The 21,154-nt window shown below is 37.7% G+C and overlaps 1 long non-coding RNA gene across 1 annotated transcript; it reads right to left on the bottom strand.

Annotated features, from left to right (window-relative positions):
* Nucleotides 1–19,721: 19,721 nt before the first annotated feature.
* LOC124461045 lies at nucleotides 19,722–20,360 on the bottom strand. The gene is made up of 3 exons (XR_006954902.1): nucleotides 20,333–20,360; nucleotides 20,007–20,195; nucleotides 19,722–19,937 (listed from the first exon to the last, which is right to left on the bottom strand). It is a non-coding gene; the product is annotated as an uncharacterized LOC124461045 (long non-coding RNA).
* Between the last annotated feature and the right edge of the window lie 794 nt (nucleotides 20,361–21,154).

Below are 21,154 nucleotides of genomic sequence, written 5' to 3' on the forward strand. Positions count from 1 at the left end.
TTTATAGGAATAAAGTATGAGGCTGTACTTTTAAATTCTGTATACCAAAAGTAACGATCACTAAATAAACAACGTAAATTTCCATTAAAAAGCTAATGTCTTCACATTCTTGGCACATTAAATGCAGATATTAAATTACGAAAGACAGTTTTGGTTTACTTTTTCCTCATTCATCTGATATCTTTTATTTGATTCTCTTTTGTAATCATCTTTGCTCAAATAACTTGCTTAAGTTACTAGTTCCTATTCTCTTATTCAATAAATAGCTAGAGTCATGCCGCATCAATCCACCTACCCGAACAGAAGCTGAGGAGTAAAATTTAACTCTAGCTTCACTTGGATGTCAGCCATTTTATATGTGCACTTTTCTATTTGGCCTCATCCCTTCATCTCCTTTCATTTCGTTTTTTTTCTGTTCATTTTCATTTTCATTCTTGCTGCTTGCTCTCTAATCTTCTACTCATAGTCCTGTTCATGCCCATGCCCAGGCTCATCCTGCATTTCCTTTGGCTCTGCTCTGATATTGCTGTTGTTGCCACGGATGCTGCTGCTGCTGCTGCTGGTGCAACAGCAATTCACTTAACTTACTCAAGTCGTTGATGGCATAACTTCCGCTACTGCTTTTTTTTCTAGTCGCTTTCCATCTCCCGCTGCCACCCGCTGAGACCGAGCCATGTGAGACTGAGATGTGAGCTTAGTGTCTTAATGCCAATCCTTGCACACATAGATTTTATACAATTTCTGCTGAACTCCTTTGGTTCCTATGTAGTTGTACGTTTTATTTACCAGTCGCCTCTGACTGAGACATTGTAAATCACCTAGTTTTCCTTTGAATGTGAAATAATGTTTACCGTTTGGCAGCAGAATAACAGATTTATTCTCATTATTTTATTCTTTGACAAATGAAAACTTACTTAAAATAATTTATTTACCTTCGTTTTTATATTAATTAAATGAATGAAAGACACTTTTGCTTTTTTTAATTTAAAAAATAAATAAAACGTACAAGGCGAAATTGGGGAAAACTTCTTGAACAATGCACCACACGACGACGCAACCCACATCAAACAACAATTGGAAGTTTTCACTTGCAACACGCTTATGGAACTTGCCGCAACGAGTGCTTGCAACTTGAGGACAAAGATTTTATGGGGCTCGTTAAAAGCCGCAAAGTTCATGCTGAGTGCAAAAGTGGGAAAAAAAGAAACGATAAAGATATGAGACAGAATATGTAAATTTTTTGGAAAGTTGGTTAACTTATCAAATCAATTAAAGTTGACAAACATTTGGCTAACACACGAGTCTGTCCTGTCTCTAGGTCCTATCTCTGTCACATCATGGACTAATTAACCACAAAGCATTTTTAAGTGTTCAAAACGTTTGAGCCACTAGGCATACGTGTCGTATGCTTAATAACTATAGCAGAGAGCAGCACTGTCGTGGATGTGGGTGCAACAACTTGACCTCATAGAAATTAGCCTCGTTAGCGAACTCAAGAAGCGTAAATCCTTTTGGGTAAAGCAACTCAACCTCATCTCTGTCTTACTTATGCTTAACTATTCGGTTAAAGGAGACCGACATGACGTCGGTTGGAACTGTCGGGTTTGGATGAAGGTAATGCGTTAAATTATTATGCAAACGACATTCCTTCTCATATCTTGGTATGCAAATGTCTGTGCTGCAAACATAAACAACACAACACACATACACACACGCACTCGAAATCCGGGACGGGGACAGAGGAACCCAAAGAATTGCAAAAATGTAAATGAGATCATAAATAGAGAAAGAATTGAACCAAAAAAGAGGAGACAAAAATAACGATACATTGAACAGGTGCGCTTGAGAAATGATTGGCCATTGATAAAATGGACATGAAGGCATCCGAAAAATCAATAAGTACCTACAACATATAAATGTGTTCAAAATAAATCCCCCACTGAGCACAAACACAGGAGAGAGAGGCCAATTATTTTCGTTCAAGCAATGTAAGTCTGGAAGACAACAATAAAGGACCTTCTGTACGAGACATGACTCTGGGCAGACACATTGGAAATGATTCTGCCAACTTACGAATACCTCACGCCTTAGATTAATTCTTTCAATTGAACTTAGTACATTTTTTAAGCATCTTATGAACATAACAAAAAAAATATTTAATGTAGTTGGATTTTTATAATTAATTCAATAGACAGAAAAGATTTTCAGATTATAGAAGTAGAGTTCTGATTTCAAGTGTCATTTAAGTACTTAACAAGTTGTTAAAAAAAAATCAAAACGACAGGAAAATGTTATTTAAAAGTTACTATTGGCAAAGAAATACATATAGTTTTTATATGAAAAGTGCCCCTTTTAGGTGGGTCTTAGACTAGAAACCCTTATAATATTGAGTTCACCTATTCATTAAAGTCATAAGCTTAAAACGAACTTCATAATATATAGACAAATTTCATGCTTCGATTAAATATTTTGTAACAAAATGTTTACCTTATTAACATTGGCTTGAAGATGAAGCTTATTTCTACAGAAATTCAATTACTTATAGCTAACAGCATTCAATATTAGATACAATAACATTTTGTGTCCAAAACAAATAAGTGAAATCAATTTACAAAGTACAAACAATTTGACCCAAAAATTTCAATCTAATTATGCATGGTGACTATGCGGATCACTTTTGCCGAAAATTCAAATAAACAAAAGCCTTATATGCAAAAATGAAAACATAAAGAATACAAAGGAAAGAACAAAAAGGTTCAGTTGAAACACACGTGCCTATCCGGAGTGTGTGTGTGCGTGTGTGTGGAAGGGAATTGACAATTGTGAGCCAAAGAGACAAAGAGTGAAAGTGGATTGAAGTGGCAATCAAATAATGTTAGGCCTTTCGACCTTTTCCAAATGAGATCAAACTAAAAGACCAAACAAAACCGAAAAGCAACCGCCGGCAGTATTAAAATATTTAAAATACACCAATACACCTCTTTCCAGCTCTCGTAGCGTCCTTATTGTTGCTGCAGCATATGTGCATACCGCCGACCACGCCGATTGCGATGTGATCATAATGTTTACCAGGTTGAAAGGTGTGGGCTCTTCTCCAAGGACTGCCGTTAGCCTTTGCCTCTCGTTGGTAAACCTCATGCAGTAAAAGATCACATGTTCAGGGGTTTCTTGTATGCCTTGTCTACACAGGGTTCATTCCGCTCTGGACTCGTGTCCAAATCGGAATAGGTATGACCTGAAACATCCATGGCCGCTAAGATGCTGGGTCAGTTCGAAGGTGACTTCGCCATGTCGCCTGTTTACCCATGTATGTAAATCCGGGATAAGTTTGAATGTCCATCTGCCCTTCTGCGATGCTGCCCAGCGTGATTGCCATTCTGCTAGGCTTGATCGCCTGGCTTCTGCAGTTGCCTCCCTTCTGCCTGGTGGTAACCATTCCGCACTCTGCCGACTTCTAAAAATGTTTTGCGCTTCTTTAGCTAGTAGGTCTATTGGGACCATACTTGATATTACAAGAGCCGCGTCATCCGAAATTGTGCGGAAGCCACGGCATACGCGAAGAGCCCCAAGACGGTATGTTGCCTCTAATCCTCGTCTGTATGACTTCGTCTCCATCGCATCCGCCCATACTGGCGCGCCGTAGAGCATGGTCGACCTGACAACGTTCATCAGTAATAATCGTTGAGCTTGTCCCGGGCCTCTTGTGTTGAGCATGATTCGGCTCAGGGATCTTCCCAGTTCAGCCGCTCTTGCACTCGCGTGCCCCAAGTGTTCCCGGAAACAGAGGCGTGTATCCAAGAAAACACCTAAGTACAGGATTGCTCTAGCCGAGCGGATTATGCATGTGTCTAGCACAATTTTTGCCTGCTCCACCGTTTTCCTGCTGCTGATAAGAACTGCTTCCGTTTTTTGATCTGCGAGTTCTAGTCCTGCGTTCGCAAGCCACTGTTTTGCTATGGCAATCGATGTGACCGTCTTTTCTTCTGCTTCTGAGAGCTGCTTTGCCACGACTACGAGAGCCACGTCATCTGCAAAACCGATGATATGGCAGTCAGTCGGGAGGCTTATTCGTAAAATGCCGTCATACATAGCATTCCACAGTATCGGGCCAAGTACCGAGCCCTGTGGAACTCCACCTCGTACTTCGTGAATTCGATCGCCACTCCTTGTGCTATATCGTAGCTTGCGATTTCGGAAGTAATCCTTTATTAAGGCAATAAGCGGGACCGGCACATGGAACATGCTTAGCGCCTCGATGATGCGGCTCCAGTTAGCTGTGTTGAACGCGTTCTTCACATCAAGTGTGGTTACTAAGCAGTATTTTTTATTACCGTTTTTCCATCGCTGTCCCTCAATTGATTTTCTCGCTATTTCAACAACTGTTGCCAATGCGTGTATTGTTGATTTAGCCTTGCGAAAACCGAATTGCATCGGCGAGAGATTACCCGCTACAGCAATCGCCCTCTCCAGTCTTGTGCAGATTAGTTTTTCTAGCAGTTTGGCTGCAGAGTCTAGCATGCAAAGTGGTCTGTATGCAGACGGGTCATCTTGCGGCTTGTTTGGCTTTGGTATTAGCACTAAATCTTGCTCTTTCCAAATGTCTGGGAAAATGCATTCCTCAAAGCATTTGGAGTACACTTGGGTAAACTTTTCAGGCTGGAGTCGCACTGCTAGTTTGAGCGCTTTGTTGGGAATCGCGTCCGGAATGGGCGCTTTTTGGTCATGCATTTGTGCAGCAGCCGCTAGCAGCTCATCTGTGCTGACACTTATGTGATCAGTGTGATCCATTTGCAGCATTTCCCTGGGAGCCATATATGAGGTATCGGGAAAGAGCGTTTGCACTATGTTCACCATGTGGCCCTCGCCTGGTGCAGCGGGTCTGACTGCTTTCAGCTTTTTAACGGTCATTTTATACGCCATGCCCCAAATGTCGCTCGACGCTTCATCGCATAGCTGTAGGAAACAACGGCGTTTGCTTTCTTTTATAGCGCGTTTTAGTTCGCGGCGTCTGCTTGCAAATTCATCCCCGAGATGTGAATAGGTGATGCTGCCCCGCGCTCTTTGGTAGGCGCGCCTTGCGCGCAGGCTTTTTCCGGGCCTCGGCGATATTGTTGGTCCACCAGTATACATGGGGATGGTGTCTGCTATGAGCCCTGCGGATGGGCATGCTGCAATCGCAAGCTGCAACTACAGATTCCATGATCATTTCTGCCTGCTTGTTGGCGTCTCCAGTTAGTTCTGGGATCGCTAGTGATGATGCGAATACTTCAGAGTTTAGTGCATCAATTCTGTACATTTTGCGTTTTTCTTGTACCGCTGTTTGTTGGGCTCGACTGCCAATATTACAAATATAATGGCCATGTGGTCGCTGGCAGTGTAGTGGCTGCTTAGCTCCCACTGTATGGCGCTTGCAATCTGGCTGCTGGCAAAAGTCACATCAATCACTGACCCGTAATCCGCTCTGGTAAAAGTGTAGCTTGTACCAGTATTTAGAATCGCTAGATCTAGTATGGCAAAAGCTTCCAGCAGGCTGCGTCCTCGTGCATTTGTTGAGCTGCTTCTTCATTCGTGGGACCATGCATTAAAGTCCCCAGCAATAACGACTTTTCTTTTACGCCTTGCGTGCGCAGCGAGGTTGTCGAGTCTACTTTCAAACTCTTCCAAACGGAGGCTAGGTGGTAGGTAGCAGCTGTATAGCCAAATATCGCCTAGTTTTGCGCACACATAACCGTCAGAGGAGTATACAGCCTCTGCGGCCGGCGCTCTGTTACTGCAGGCCCATATGGCAGCCTTAGACGTTCTATCCGCAGCCCAAAAACATCCAGTTTGAGTCTTGTAATGCTCGCTTAGTACTGCTACATCTATGTTTAGCTCGCGTATAGTTTGCGCCAGTAGATCTTGCGCCGCCCCGCAGTGATTTAGATTTAGTTGTAGGATCTTCATCATTTCTTGCTGGCGTCTTGCTCACCTGTGGTTGCCAGCGGGCAAAGACGACTACCAGTGTAGTGGCTCACATCTGTGCGTTTTGCGTCTACGCAGTTAAAGCAAACTGGCTTATTGTTGCATGTGGCTGCTTTGTGCTCAGTCTGTCCGCATCTAAGGCACCAGTTTGTGCGGTCTTTGGCACTAGTGCAATTTTCTGCTTTGTGCCCGAAGCAAAGACACTTGTAGCATCTTTGTTGGGCATGCCTCTCGCGAATCGGACACATGTCCCAGCCAACTTCTATAAAGCCTTCTTTTAGTAGTTTGGCTGCTATAGTACGCGGCATACTTAAAATGGCCATCTGTTTGCCTCTAAAGGACTTGCGCAAGCCCCTTATATTCACTTGCTCGACGTCTTCGCCAATTTTCAGTTTCATTGACTTTTTTATTTCCTCTTCTGTCGCTAAGTTGTCGGTCAATTTTTTGCTGTTGGCCTTTCCACCACCCTTGAGTTCAAGAAGTAAATCGCCTGTAGCCGTTTTTCTAGTCCTCTTGACGCTATTTTTGACGTCGTCGAGCTTGCCGTCTGGCCTTCTGGTGACTAGGCTCAGGATTTCGGCATATGTGCAGCCCTCATTTGCTTTAATTAGGATCACCTCCGGTCTGGCTTTTCTCAGAGATGGCTTGTTCACTCTCTTTCGTGATACAGTTTGCCATTCCGCAGCTCCATGGGCTGCCTTCGGCTCTGGCGTGCTGACTTTCTGCAGAGTACCTGGCTCCGGATCGCGACGTGCGGTGTTTTGCGCCATTGCTCGCTGTCGCTATGGTGGGAAATTGCGCTGGACAATCGCGTCCTCTCTCTGGCGTTTGGGGTGTTTCCCGCCAAATCTATCTGTTTCGCATCATTTCTAGGCTGTATAGCATTCAGAGGCGAAGTTTGGGTGGCGATTTCGCTCCTTGCCGCCTTTACCACCGATTTGCTGCCCATCATTATGTGGCATATCGCTTCGTGTAGCTCCTTCATTCGTACTATTGCGTTCTTAATGCCGAGATTTATGTGGCTTACTGGTTTTTTGCCATCATCTCCTTTATTGAACATCGTATCCATTTCCCAGATGAGCGATCCCAGCTCATCTAGCTCTGCCACATTAGATACAACTTCTGGAGAAACGGAAGTCTCCGGGCTGCTGGGAGCTATTGCCGGTGTTCCAGCCGTTCCAGATCGATTAGCGTGAATCGCCAACTTCTCAGTCTCCGCGTGAATGGCCTTGCCAGGCGGTGACCGCATAATTTTTGGCCGCTTAGCAAATGCCGCATCCAAACTTTGCGCATCTTGCCCCAATGCGTCATCGCAGCGGGCTTGGTGGTCCATTGACAGGACATAACGCTCCATCTCTCAAACAACAATTTTGGCGCCAGCGCCTCGTTTGTATTTGAATTTTTTGAAATTCGCGGGAAAAAAGAGTGGCGCTTTTTCCCGGTTCAAGCGAGGCTGCAGAGTGGCGCCACCTGCCAGGGCGGCTCCGACTGAGCTTTTGGCGATTTGGCAATTTTTTTTTGAATGAGTGTGTCCAAGGTTCCGGTTTTACGCACTTTTCTGGCCCTTCTGGCATTTTGATGGCCCAGACAGAAACTTAATTAAAGCTCAGTGGCAAGCCTCGCTTCGGGTGGTTAAGCAAATGAATTTGTTTCTGATTCTCAGTTAACTTAAATTGGCATTTTCGAATTACAATTTACGATTGAATCTTAAATGAATATGTATACAATATTTAGGAATATATAAAAGCCTTTATCATTGAATTTTATGCCACAATCCTTTTTATATACGTTTTTTTTTTTGTTTTAGTAAATTCATTTATTTCAATTGTTGTTGAAGCATCCGCCCCGTGAGCTGCCACAGAGGCCGCCGTTGCCGTTGCCGTTGCCGCCAACAAAGACCGTAATCTCTACTCACTATATGACATAATAAGCAGTTTTTTATGCAGGGCACACTGTGTGTGTGTGTGTTTGTATGTGACTGTGTGTGTGTGTGAGACGGAGTTTTTTATTGTTTTCGGCCGCATTCCAGCGGCGCTTTCGACAGCAACGGTGGGACCAATGCAGTTAGAAAATCTGTCAAAAATATTGAACCTTATTTTCCATTATACAAATTATTTCTATTTTTTTTAAATTTTTATTAAACCCTAAGTATTAGCCACTCAAAAATTACGACTGTAGTTACAAAATAAAAACAAAAATAGTTGTAAGCTTTGCCAATCTGTTTTTGGCTTATAACCCAAATCGCTACAAGACTCTCACTCTCTCTCTCCCTTTTAACTCGAAATTAGCATAAAATGTTTTCACATTGAGACAATCAAGGAAATTCTCTTCCCCCTACCCTCAAGTTGGAAATTTTTTATGAAATTTTATTATTATGATTGCTATTTGAAGTTCTTCTAGCCAAAACTCTGCTTTAAGGACTTTTGTGAAAACTGCCAACACATTCAATATTAAGACAGCACCCCAGAGACTGAAGGGATTGGCACTTTTTATTGTGCTCTCTATTAAAATGGCTAACTAAAGGATACACACACACAAACAGATTCAACTCGAATGCGACAATTAATTCTGGTAAATTATGACCACACAAAAGCTGAAAATGGCGCTAATGTGATGACCAAAAAACACGAGCAGCTGTCAGTGCAGCAGCAGCGGAAACGAAAGGACAGGACATATCTAGGACCTACCATCTTTTGGTGGTTTGTGGCGAAACATTTTTCGGTTCTAATGCAGCGATATAGAGAAATGGAGGGACAACTCCCTGGCGTGTCATTTGCAATATGACAGTTTCATGCAGAATAACAACACACATATATACACACACATTTACAGCCTCGCCGGCTAGTCATCATGTGATGGAAATCTAAGCCTCATATCTTAACTCTCCACTAACACCATTGCTGGGCCATATAGTCATATAATTTATGGCCAAACATTTCAACATTTCACAGGGCTCCCTCAAAACTATTGTTTCAATTGTAGTATACTTTTAGGGATAAGATTAGGCTACATACTTTTAGGGATAGATTATAAGTAATTAGAACTTAAGCATAATGTCTAGCTTTAAGTACCGTTAAGGACACTAGCCATAATACCAATGTAAACGTTCTCCTATAAATACCGGGCTTGCGGCCCCAATAAATCACTTCAAGTCAAACCTTGCCTTCGCCTATTTCATGGCGATCCTGCCTAACATTGCACTATGGTCTGGATGTCGTTTTTTTTGGCATAAAGTCCAAACTTTCATGAAAAGATTCGGTGGTTTTGGTAATTGCTTATGAAAGTAGATACCCTGAGCACAAAATATCTATAAAAAAAAAAATTTCAATGGCATCCGTGGGTTCGTACCAGGGTCTCAAAGTCAGACATGTGCTTTGTGCGTAATCGACATTTGGAAAGTAAAAAAAAACATAAAGTTTAAAGTGCCACCATTTGTGGAATTTTGCACATAAAAATAATTAAAAATATGGAAAATATACATCAAGGTATGTAGTTTTTAATGTATATATTTATTTTATGTGTAGTCTTAGGATTCAAGTGTTGTGTAATGTCCAATAAATGTGTATTTTTTTAGAAAATTGTTTTGCGTTCTCTGTGTTTCGTGGAATAGAACTAACGAGCTGACACCTGCTGACAAAAAGTAATGACACAAGTTTGTACCTATATATGTCGTCTTTGATCGCAAACTAACGATCAAAACTAACTAAAACGGGCCTTCGCCCCGTTTTTCCCCCTTTTCCATTAATTTGATAATATTCAGGCAAGTTCGAATTTTGTCATAAAAAACTCATCGATATTTGGTGCAGCAACAATCGAGAAATAAAATCTGTATCAGAATGGATCTACAGTAAAGTCAACAATAACCATCTGGAATACGAAAAAAATTTTAAACTATCTATTTTGTGCATGTTTATAATTATTAATTGGTCAAAACAGTTCCGAATATTTAAAAATGCAGCCTGAAAGTATGCAATCGGGTCAAATTTTATAGTTTTCGACAAATCGCGGTAAAGCCATGGTGCAATTCCAAAAAAAAAAAAATTGAAATTTTCTTTAGTATTTCCAGCATGCTTGCAAAAATTCAACTCTCTAGCATTCAAACTGTAGTTTATGCCAAAAAAATCGACATCCAGACCATAGTGCATTGGCAATTAATAAAAAGGCAATAATAAAAAAAATCCTTGCCATAAGAAAAAAAAGGCAAAGTGAAAAAAAAATCAGGACAGACCACATTAACAAATGCCAAAGGATACAAAGGAAGCGCTCCAGAAGGCATTGGAGGAGTGCCCACTGGACGGCCCACGGCCGCTAAGCATAGAAGAGTACCGTGCCAGGCAACCAGCAGCAAGAGCAGAGCTTGCTAGAAGGAGGAGAGAAGAGGACGCACTGACGGCCACTGACCCTGGGCGGAAGCATGAAAGCTGTGGAATAAAATAGACGAGCTGGAAAAAGTGCACCAGAGGACCAAACAGGCGAGGCAACAACAGCAACAGAGCCAGATGCAGCGACCAGCAACAGCAGCAGATGCAGAAACAACATAAAAAATTTAACAAAAAACAAAAAGTGTGCTATTATATGTAGGCACCTTTGTGGCAAGAGGCGATTTTTGCGCTGCCACTATAAATAATTAATTAATTAAATAATTACTAACAAAATAGAGAAAAAATAAAATGAAAAAAAACTAATATATTGTCCGAAAAACTTTTTTGATTAAGTCTATCAATGCCAAAAATACCCTAGAAAAAAAAGAAAAAATACATATATACACATATATACATATACATATGCATAATTGAAAAATACACAAAAAGAAAAAAAAACATATATTTATTCAATTAAATATTAAATTCCAATCAGCCGCGTATACCCCAACATAACCTAACAAAGAGCCCATGTCAACCATGTGCACTCAAAATTGCACAAACAACAAAAGCACAGTGGTAAAGCTCGCCACGATCAAAGCTAGCTTCTAAAAAAAAAAGCTCAAGTAAATTTCACAAAGCTTGCAAGCACACATAAAGCTTTCTGATCGCAGCAAGCTCCACAAGATCAAAACTGCCCAATAACGAAGTCTAAATACCCTATAAGAAAAATTACAAAATTTTTTTGGAAACAATTAAATGTTAGAAAATAGAATTTTAAGCAAATTGAAAAAAAAATAACAAAGAAAAAAAATAGAAGAATCAAAATTTTTTTTTATACAGAAGAAAAAAAAAATGAAATATTAAGAGAAAAAAATTATTTTGAGGGAATGAAATAAAGATAAAACCAAAAGTAACAAAATTTCAATGGACCAGAACATAGAAATATTGAAAGAAAAATTTCAGAAAGCATACAAGTTCCTAAATAAAATAATTTATGTACACCCTCAAACCATTAATAAGCTTTAACTTTTGAACCTCTAGTAGCAAAAGACACAGAAGAACCAGCTGTAAAAGATAACCCAGAAGACATTCAAGATATATCAGGTGTAAAAGATAACCCAGAAGACATTCATGATAATACAAAACCAAAGATGGTGCAAACAAAGATTGAATTTCTTAAAACAGCTTCTAAGCTGATTCAGGAGTATGAAGGTGGAGTAGAAACAATTCAAGGTTTCATAGATTCACTGGAATTAATCAATGAAATAAAAGCAGAACATGAAGAAACAGCTATTAAAGTCATAAAAACAAAACTAAAAGGGGACGTTAGACTACTAGTTACAAATGAAAACACTATAAAACACTATATGAAACAGTTCAGGTAGCAGAGGCAAGATTAAATAATTTAAAACAAAATGACAAGAACGCAAGTTTATTTATGTCAGAAATAGAAAATCTTACTAAATCATTGAAACGCGCATTCATAACAGACAACGTAAACCCTGAAACAGCAAAGAAATATGCAACTCAAACAGCACTAAAATCAATCATAAAGAACTGCGATAACGAAAAGGTCAGAACAATAATAGAAGCATTTTACTGAAATGAATGATGTTATAGCTAAATTTGTAAATACATCTACAAATATAGAACAAGATCACAGCGTGTTTTATACTAAAAGAAACAATTACACAAATAGGAACTCGTACAATAATAATAGAAATTATAATAATAATTACCAAAATAGAAACCCAAATGATAATACTAAATATAACAATACTAGGAATTACAATAACTATAGTAATAATTATAATCGAAGAAATTATAACAATAGAAATACCAAAACTAATTATCCTCCTAAAACACAACAAAATAATAACATTTGTCAGATTTACATATGTAGAAGAAAATTCGGAAAACTCCGAAAGTCCTCTGGTGTGAAAAATCGAACAAATAAAATATATAATTTAAATTGCAACCTTAATAGCTACATAACTTTAAATTTTGACGATGTAGGGACAATAAACTTACTATTAGACACCGGAGCTGATGTATCACTAATAAAACAAGAAATATTTAGAAAAGACAATACAGTTAACATACAAAGACGGACAAAACTTAGTGGAATAGGCAATGACGTCCTATTTACAATAGGCGAAACCAAACTAAAGATCAGCAACCTCTCAACGGTACACACCTTCCAAGTAATAGAAAATGATTTCCCCATCCCATGTGACGGAATCTTGGGGCTTGACTTTATAAAAAAATTCAATTGCTCACTCAATTATTCCACCAACAAATTGATAATAGATCCATATAAATCAAGATATAAAATTATAATCAATATAGAGATGAGTCAAAACACACATGTATTTCATATCCCACCTAGAACAGAAAAAATTGTACGCATTACAATATCCTCAAACAATAATAACATCTTTATCCCCAATCAAGAATTACACCCGGGGGTATTCATCACAAACACTATTGCTTCTAAGACTAACCCATATGTCCGCATATTAAATACTAACAACACAGACGTGCAAATTACAAATATAAACCTATTAAATGAAAAACTGTCCGATTATGAAATCTTAAAAATAGACAAACAACATGATTCAAAACATAAATCTACAATATTGAACAAACTAGCTCCCCATTTTCCCGACTTCATGAAAGAACCTCTACTAAATTATGCTCAGAATTTGATGATGTATTCGCAATACAATCTGAACAAATATCGTCCAACAATTTCTATAAACAAAAATTAAGACTCAAAGACACAACACCAGTCTACACCAAAAACTACAGGATAGCACACAGTCAAAAAAACGAAATCAATAAACAGGTGGACAAATTGATCAATGATGATATTATTGAACCATCAATGTCTGAGTTCAATAGTCCGATTTTATTGGTTCCTAAAAAGTAGCTACCTGGCAGCAAGGAAAAACGGTGGAGATTGGTAGTTGATTATAGAAAAATTAACAAACAACTAGTAGCGGATACATTCCCACTACCCAGAATGGACGATATCCTTGACCAGCTAGGACGCGCTAAATACTTCTCTTGTTTATACTTAATGTCAGGATTTCATCAAGTAGAATTAGAAGAAAAATCTCGGGACATAACATCATTTTCCACAGATATTACAATTACCATACGGATTAAAAATTGCACCAAACTCGTTTCAAAGAATGATGCCCTTTGCATTCACGGGTCTATCACCATCCCAAACATTCCTTTATATGGATGATCTAATTGTAATCGGGTGCTCTGAAAGTCATATGATCAGAAACTTAAGGGATGTTTTTGAAACTTGCCGAAAATATAACTTAAAATTGCACCCTGACAAATGCTCTTTCTTCAGACATGAAGTTACTTTTCTAGGACACAAATGCACAAATAAAGGAATTTTACCAGTCGAAAGCAAATTCAAAACGATTCAAGATTACCCGAACCCAAGAATGGCGACCAAGCCAAAAGATTTGTAGCATTCTGTAATTACTACCGTAGATTCATTCCAAACTTTGCCTACCATGCACAATTTATCAATAGATTATCTAGGAAAAATTTAGAATTTAACTGGAATGCAAACTGTCAAGCAGCTTTTGAATACTTAAAAAACAAATTATTAAGCCCACAAATACTCCAATATCCATATTTTAATAAAAAATTCTGTATCACAACTGATGCAAACAAGATCGCATGTGGAGCCGTCCTCAGCCAAGAATTTGATGGACTACAATTACCCATATCATACGCATCTAAGGCATTTACAAATAGCGAAAGCAATAGGTCAACAATCAAGCAAGAATTAACAGCAATACATAGGGCAATTCAATATTTCAAACCATACATATACGGAAAAAATTCCTAATTAGAACTGACCATCAGCCATTAACATACCTATTTTCTCTAAAAAACCCTAATAAAATACTTAAAGTGGCAAAAGGTTCAGAAACAAAAAAATTAACAAATAAGGAAAACCAAATTAACAATAACAAAATAGAAACACCAAGAATATATGAAATAATAAGTCCTAACGAAGCCAAAAAATACGCGCAAATTAAATTCAAAAAATGCAAATGTTTTATTACCAAAAATAAAGAAAAATTACTCTCCTTCAACATAGGCGATTTGATCATTAGTGGAAGAATAGATCTAGATCGATTCCTTCCAAGGCTTGAAAAAGAAGCCGGTGCTCAAAGAATCTATAAACTGAAGATAGACATGTCAGAAAAACTATTTAGGTCACTTACACCTAATGAACTAAAACAAAAAGGAAAAGACACATAAAAACATTAAGAAATAGCAGTTCTACCTCAAGTAAAAGTAATAACAAATAATGAAGAAATAAGAAATACATTAAATAAATATCATAATGACCCAATAGAGGGAGGTCACTGCGGGGTAAACAGAACACGAGGAAAAATTAAAAGAGATTTCTTTTGTAAAATATGTCTCGGGATGTTGCAACATACATCAAAAATTGCGTTTGCAAAGGCAATATTTGAAAAATTCATTTTAATTTACGGTTTAGTGAAAACAATTCTAACATACATGGGAACAGAATATATGAATTCAATACTAATAGAACCTTTCAAAAATTTTAGCATAACTAAAATTAACTCCACGGCGCGCCATCATCAAACTCTTGGAACAGTAGAAAGAAGCCATAGAACTTTCAATGAGTACATCAGGTCATATATATCCATTAAAAAAGACGATTGGGATGAATATCTAGCATACCTCACATATTGCTTTAACACCACTCCATCCACCGTACATGGCTATGCACCTTTTGAACTAGTCTTTGCAAAACATCCTAAAACTGTCCCATTCTCGTCTGAAACGGTAGAACCCATTTACAACATTGATGATTTCAATAAAAAAATAAAATTTAAATTACAAATAGCACAAAATAGAGCGAAACTGCTTATCGAAAAATTTAAAGCATTACGAAAAGAAACATATGATAAAAACACAAAAAAAGTATCGCTAACTGAAGGACAAGAAATACTTTTAAAAAAGGATACATGACATAAATTAGATAACAAATACACAGGCAAATATACAATACAGAGCATAGGTCCTAACAATAATATAGTAATAGCGGATGATAAAAACAAAAAGCAAACAGTACATTTAGATAGAATAAAAATAATATAAACAGGATATGAGAAAAATATAAATTTTTCTTTTTAAAAAAAAGGAGGTGTAGTATACTTTTAGGAATAAGATTAGGCCACATACTTTTAGGGATAGATTATAAGTAATTAGAACTTAAGCATAATGTCTAGCTTTAAGTACCGTTAAGGACACTAGCCATAAGACCAATGTAAACGTTCTCCTATAAATACCGGGCTTGCGGCCCCAATAAATAACTTCAAGTCAAACCTTGCCTTCGCCTATTTCACAATGTGTGTGGAAAAGTGCATACAACAAAATGCAAAAGTCGCGAGTTTCCTTAACTAGAAATGGTAAAATTAAAAGGCACCGACTAAACTATATTCTAACTATTTTCACAATACTTATATTGTTTTTTTTTATGATTCGTTTAAATAACAAAATAAGTTGCCATCAGGCCATTGTATAGTTATTCTAAACTTTTTATTGCTTTACCAAAAGGTTTAGGCCTAAAAAGTTGGTTAAAAGCATGACTCATTTTCTCGCCTGAAGTGTTGACTATCGTCCAAGAGGTAAAGCGCCAAATGATCATGGTGGTTTTCCATTCTGGAACAATACCGATTGAAATTTCTGCAGAATGTCAATAATAAATGTAAACTAGAAGATTGTCTAAAAGGCTTAGCTCAGTCAGTTGTAGGTATATCACTGGGCTTGTTTTAAAGTTGAACTGGGTTATGCTAAAAATTAGGGACATATAAATGCATTAGTGAATAAATTATCAAAAGTTAAGAGTATAAGTAACTACACGATTTAATTTTCATCTGATGACTAAAATTAAAGCAAACTTCTTGAAGTCATTATAATAAAGTATAAAGATCTTGAGAATCAAGTTAGGCGTTTTAGTGTTGCTTATGATATTTACCTAAAACTATTTTCAAACGAAATTCAATATTACTTAAAGCAAAGGAACAGGACTTCAGATTTTGGCAGTGACCAATAAATTTGTAAATTATTACCTTATTTGATTAAAATTAAATAAATTGATTAAATTAATAAAATTAGAAACTTTCCTTTCTTTTTGTAACACTAGAACTAAATGCACACATATGTAGCTTAAATATATAACAAACAAATGAATGCCACATTAAATCCGGCACCTCTCGATGGGCGATATATAATAGAGTCATTAAAACTGTATAGACCAGAAGAGAGTTATGAAAAATAAGAAAACTAACCAAAATTAATAAACTCTCTTTTGCAAGAGTATAAAAACAGAAGAGTACAATGAACTGTCGCAGAATACTTCGTCATTGTGTGTATATGTTTGTATGCGTATATATATGCTTGGGTGTGTGTGTGTATGTGAGTGAAGTTGAGTGGATTTTAGTTAAAGAAATGTCTGAGAATTGTCATGGCTGAAAAAAGCACAAAAAGGCGGAAAAACGAAAAGGCGTTGATGTTGATGTTATTGTTTTTTTTCCTTACATATTTCGACCACAGATGTTATACAAACAAAAGGAGGGGGTAAAGGGATATGGAATAAGTACTTTTTGACACAGAAATTCTAGAAAAAAAGTCCATCTCATACTTGGGACACACATGCAAAGTCTATGGAATAAAGAAGTCATGTTCAATCATCAATTTTAAAAGCAATATTTTATTTTTTTTTCTTTTTTTTGTATACTTTTTCGTTTATATTAACTTGTTTCTTGTGTGTATGAAGTTATGTATTGATGTGTATATATATTTATAAATGAAACTCGACCAAGTCAAACTTGGCTTGTTAAAACTTTTTGGCCATACCAAATTAAGGCCTTGGTTAAGGCGAATATTTCGAGCCAAACAAAAGGCTTCCATCTCTTTAAAATAACGTAGCGATTGCGATTTATTTGAGGTAAGGGTAAAGTTGGAATAATTACCAGCTGAGCCGCCCAAACGTTGACGGCTATTTGCCAACAAGACATCGATATCAACGTCGGAATGATGAAAAGAATCGCCTAATTTGCGACCCTTGCAAATTGTGAATTCGGCCAAATCAAATAACTTACGACGCTCCTCAAAGGATGTCATCTTAGGTTCATTCATTGTTCGTATCAGATATCGATTCAATTTCTTCACCCTCATCATCCGATGATTTTACTTTTGATTTTAATTTACTGGCAACTGCCAGACGTGCCGCCAATATTCCGAAATCAAGGGGATCGGCACATTTTGGATATGGAGTTCCGGTATGGCTGGTTTTCATAAATCCTTAAGTTCGAAATGCTGTCAATCGGTTTCTAATCGCAACACTGCTTCGCAAGAAACACGTACGCTTTGAAAACATTTGCTTAACCTTCCTCTGCTTATTATTGGTTGTACTAGCCTTTAGAATAGACATTGTTTTTTTGGTCGATTCCATATATATATATATAGTTATTTTTTTTTTATATTTTATTTTATTTTATAAAAATTGTATATTTTGTTGTCGTGTTGTCGTCAGTTTTTTTTTGTGTAAACTATAAATTTAAAGTACAAATTTCTGCTTGATTACAATACACTAGGCGGCATAAATATTTTGACGAAGAAAAAGTTGCGCATTTTGTTGTTTAACTTTTAAATTTCTTTATAGAAAATTATTATTTAATTTTCCGTATTGTGTATGGTTAATACAAACTTAAAAATAGGAAAACAAAATTTTTTTGAAACAAACTTAACAAAATTATAATTCATTTAATATTTTAGAGTATGGCATAAGTATTTTGACAAGCTCTGTCAAAAAAACATATTTTAGGCTTAACAAAATTAATTTAACTAGCTTATATTTAGTAAAATGTATAGCTTCAATTCCTTTTGCGAGGCGTCGCGGCACAGGATCCACTAAATTTTGAAGGATTTCTGGAGACATCTCTTTCCATAAGGAAGAGAGCTCAGAAATCGTTTCTTCTCTGGATTTGTTTAACGCTTCTGTTCTCTTGCGCTTCAAAAGAGACCAGACGTTTTCTATAATATTTAGATCTGGACTTTGGGGGGGTCAGTTTAGCGTTGGAACATCCAGATCCTTCAAAAAGTTGGTTATCATCTGGGCTTTATGGCATGGGCCGTTGTCCTGCTGGAGAATAAACGACAGCCCGATGAGCCGATCTCCGGAAGGAAAGGCATTTTCATTGAGGGTGGTCAGGTAGGTAGGGCCTTGAGATGGGAATGAAATCCCCCAGCCCATTATATGCCACACATCCCCAGAACATCACAGAACCTCCACCATGGCTCACTTTTTGACAAACGGGCCGTCTCTTTTGTCTTTGCTCGATGGGCAGCTTTACAAATACTTTTTTTTTTGAAGAATTATACTCAAAGGAGCTTTCATCTGTCCACAAAACACTTCTCCAGAACTCCTTTGGTTTGTCTATATGCTTCTTTGCAAATGCTAACCTTTTTAACTTGTTAACCTTTGAAATTCAGCAAATCGGCTGCTTTTTGAGGCTTCAGCAATACGTTTTTTTTAAATTCCTGTAGTAGGACTCGGTCATCAGTCAGGGTAGTTTTCCGTTTTGCGCCTGTTCTTTTTAAATTTTTCAACGAGTTATACTTTTTGTCCTTATTTATTTGGTAGTGCACCGTTTGTCAAGACACCTGGTACTCTTTGGCAATGTCCACTATTTTTTTTCCGGCGTGAAACTTAGCCACCATTGCCGATCTAACCTTCAAACTTAATTCAGCCGTTTTAGCCATGGTTTACAATATGCCTTTCTAAATTTTTATTTTTTCAGTATCTTAAATATTTATTAAATTTAAATACATACGACTGTTGGTTCAAACGCGCTCAAAACTGAATTCACATGTGCAAAATGATTTCGTCAAAATACTTATGCCACACAGAAATTTGATGTTTGCTTGCATTCTTATAAGCAGAAATAGAATGCAAAAGCTAAAGAACTTAAAATTTGGCAGGAACATAGCTGTTAATAGATTCTTTGTTTGGCATTCATTTTCGCACCGTTATTTAACGGTACTACGCATGGACAGCTTCAAGAGGCACAAAACGATTTCGTCAAAATATTTATGCCGCCTAGTGTATATTGACATGCTGTGGGATTATGTAGCAATTAATTGGCAATTCCGTTCAAGTGGCGTATAATTAATGCGATTAATATTATTTCAATGGAAATTATTCTTTCATTTTAATGATGCATAATTCGTGATAATTAAATTGTTCTTGTTCAATGTGAAAAGTTGTGTGGTAATTGAATGTGAACGATATCAAATGGCAATGGAAACAAAGAAAAATCATGTAAAACTATATATGTATGTATTTGTTGAATTTGAAGGCAAACCGGAGTTTCAAATGGCCCCAACTGATTTCTGACCTGCATCTTATATGCTCGGCCATTTTTAGCCACGGGCGTTGTCGGAGATTTGAAACGCATCATATTTTATGGGTCCTTCCTGAGCCAAGGAAAGTTTTCTAACCTTTGTACGACGGTTTGAAAACCAGGCCTTGAGCTGCAACAAATGAAACATTCAATTACTACCTTATATATGCATTGTTTTGATGCTTATAGTTAAACTTACCTGACGATCAGTTAGCTGCAATTTCTCAGCCAACTGTTGACACTTCTGGGGTCAAATACATATTTGATTTGAACTCAAGTTCCATCTCTGAGACTTGATATTCTGAATGGTTTTTACGACCTACAGGCTTTCTAGGACTAACACTGCTAGGAGTGCTAGGACAGCTAACCAATGGACCTTCAGTAATAGCTAAAGAAGATTAAAAAGAGAATTAGTTCAATAATTGTTATGGCACTTGTTAATGAAAAATAACGATAGATATATTAATTTTAGCCTTAAAAATAATCAACAAAACGGAATTTCTAAAAGGTTCCATTAAAATATACCTCAACTTTGGTATCAGAAAACAAGTTATCAGACCCCAGTTCCTTTGCTACAGCCATGAATGCATTGCATTCCCATCTCCCCCCCGCTTTGGTTTGTTCTCATTGTTGGACAGGAAGATATTGAACTGAACCGCATTCAGAGTTTATGGCACCCGCAGTTTAAACTTTTTCTTTCAATTCAGTTAAGTTGATTTTCGCTATACTTTCGCATTTTGTTGCTGCTTTTTGTTGTCTTGCCGGTGCCTGTGCCTCCCTTTCTACCTGGATTGTTGAACTGGCTTTCTTCTGTTACACTTTGGTATAGACGAAAGACCTTCGTCCTGGTCCTGGCTAATAGTGTTTATTGCATTTTACTCTCCTGCTGGCACTTAAAGCGGCATCCCCAGCAGATGGCACCGATGAAGGGAGTGGTGGGTTGAAGGCATTGAAGTGTGACACTGTTGCACACACACACACACACACACGCAAAAAGCTGAGATGCGGACAGGAGGGCTGCGGCTAACAGCAGGTACAGCTACGCAAATATCCTGCAGGCGAGAACAAGAGCCGACTTTCAAGACCAAGTCCATCCAGCAGCAGCTGCCAACTTCGGCCGTGTGGAAGAAAGTGCAAAGTAAATTCACAACAGCTACAAACTCTAATTCCCTTTCCCTTTTCCCTTTTCAGCCACAACTACAAGTCCGGGTGCGGATGTGCCAGGCAAATGCACAACTCGCTAGCTAGGGCAAGATTTGGCTCCTACTGCAAACTTTGATTAAATCACACAACAAACTGAGCAAGTTTACCAAGAAGCGAAAATGGGGGAGTGTGGGGTATAAGAAA

The sequence above is a fragment of the Drosophila willistoni genome, unplaced genomic scaffold, assembly GCF_018902025.1.
Source record: "Drosophila willistoni isolate 14030-0811.24 unplaced genomic scaffold, UCI_dwil_1.1 Seg190, whole genome shotgun sequence".
In the NCBI taxonomy this organism is placed as follows: domain Eukaryota; kingdom Metazoa; phylum Arthropoda; class Insecta; order Diptera; family Drosophilidae; genus Drosophila; species Drosophila willistoni.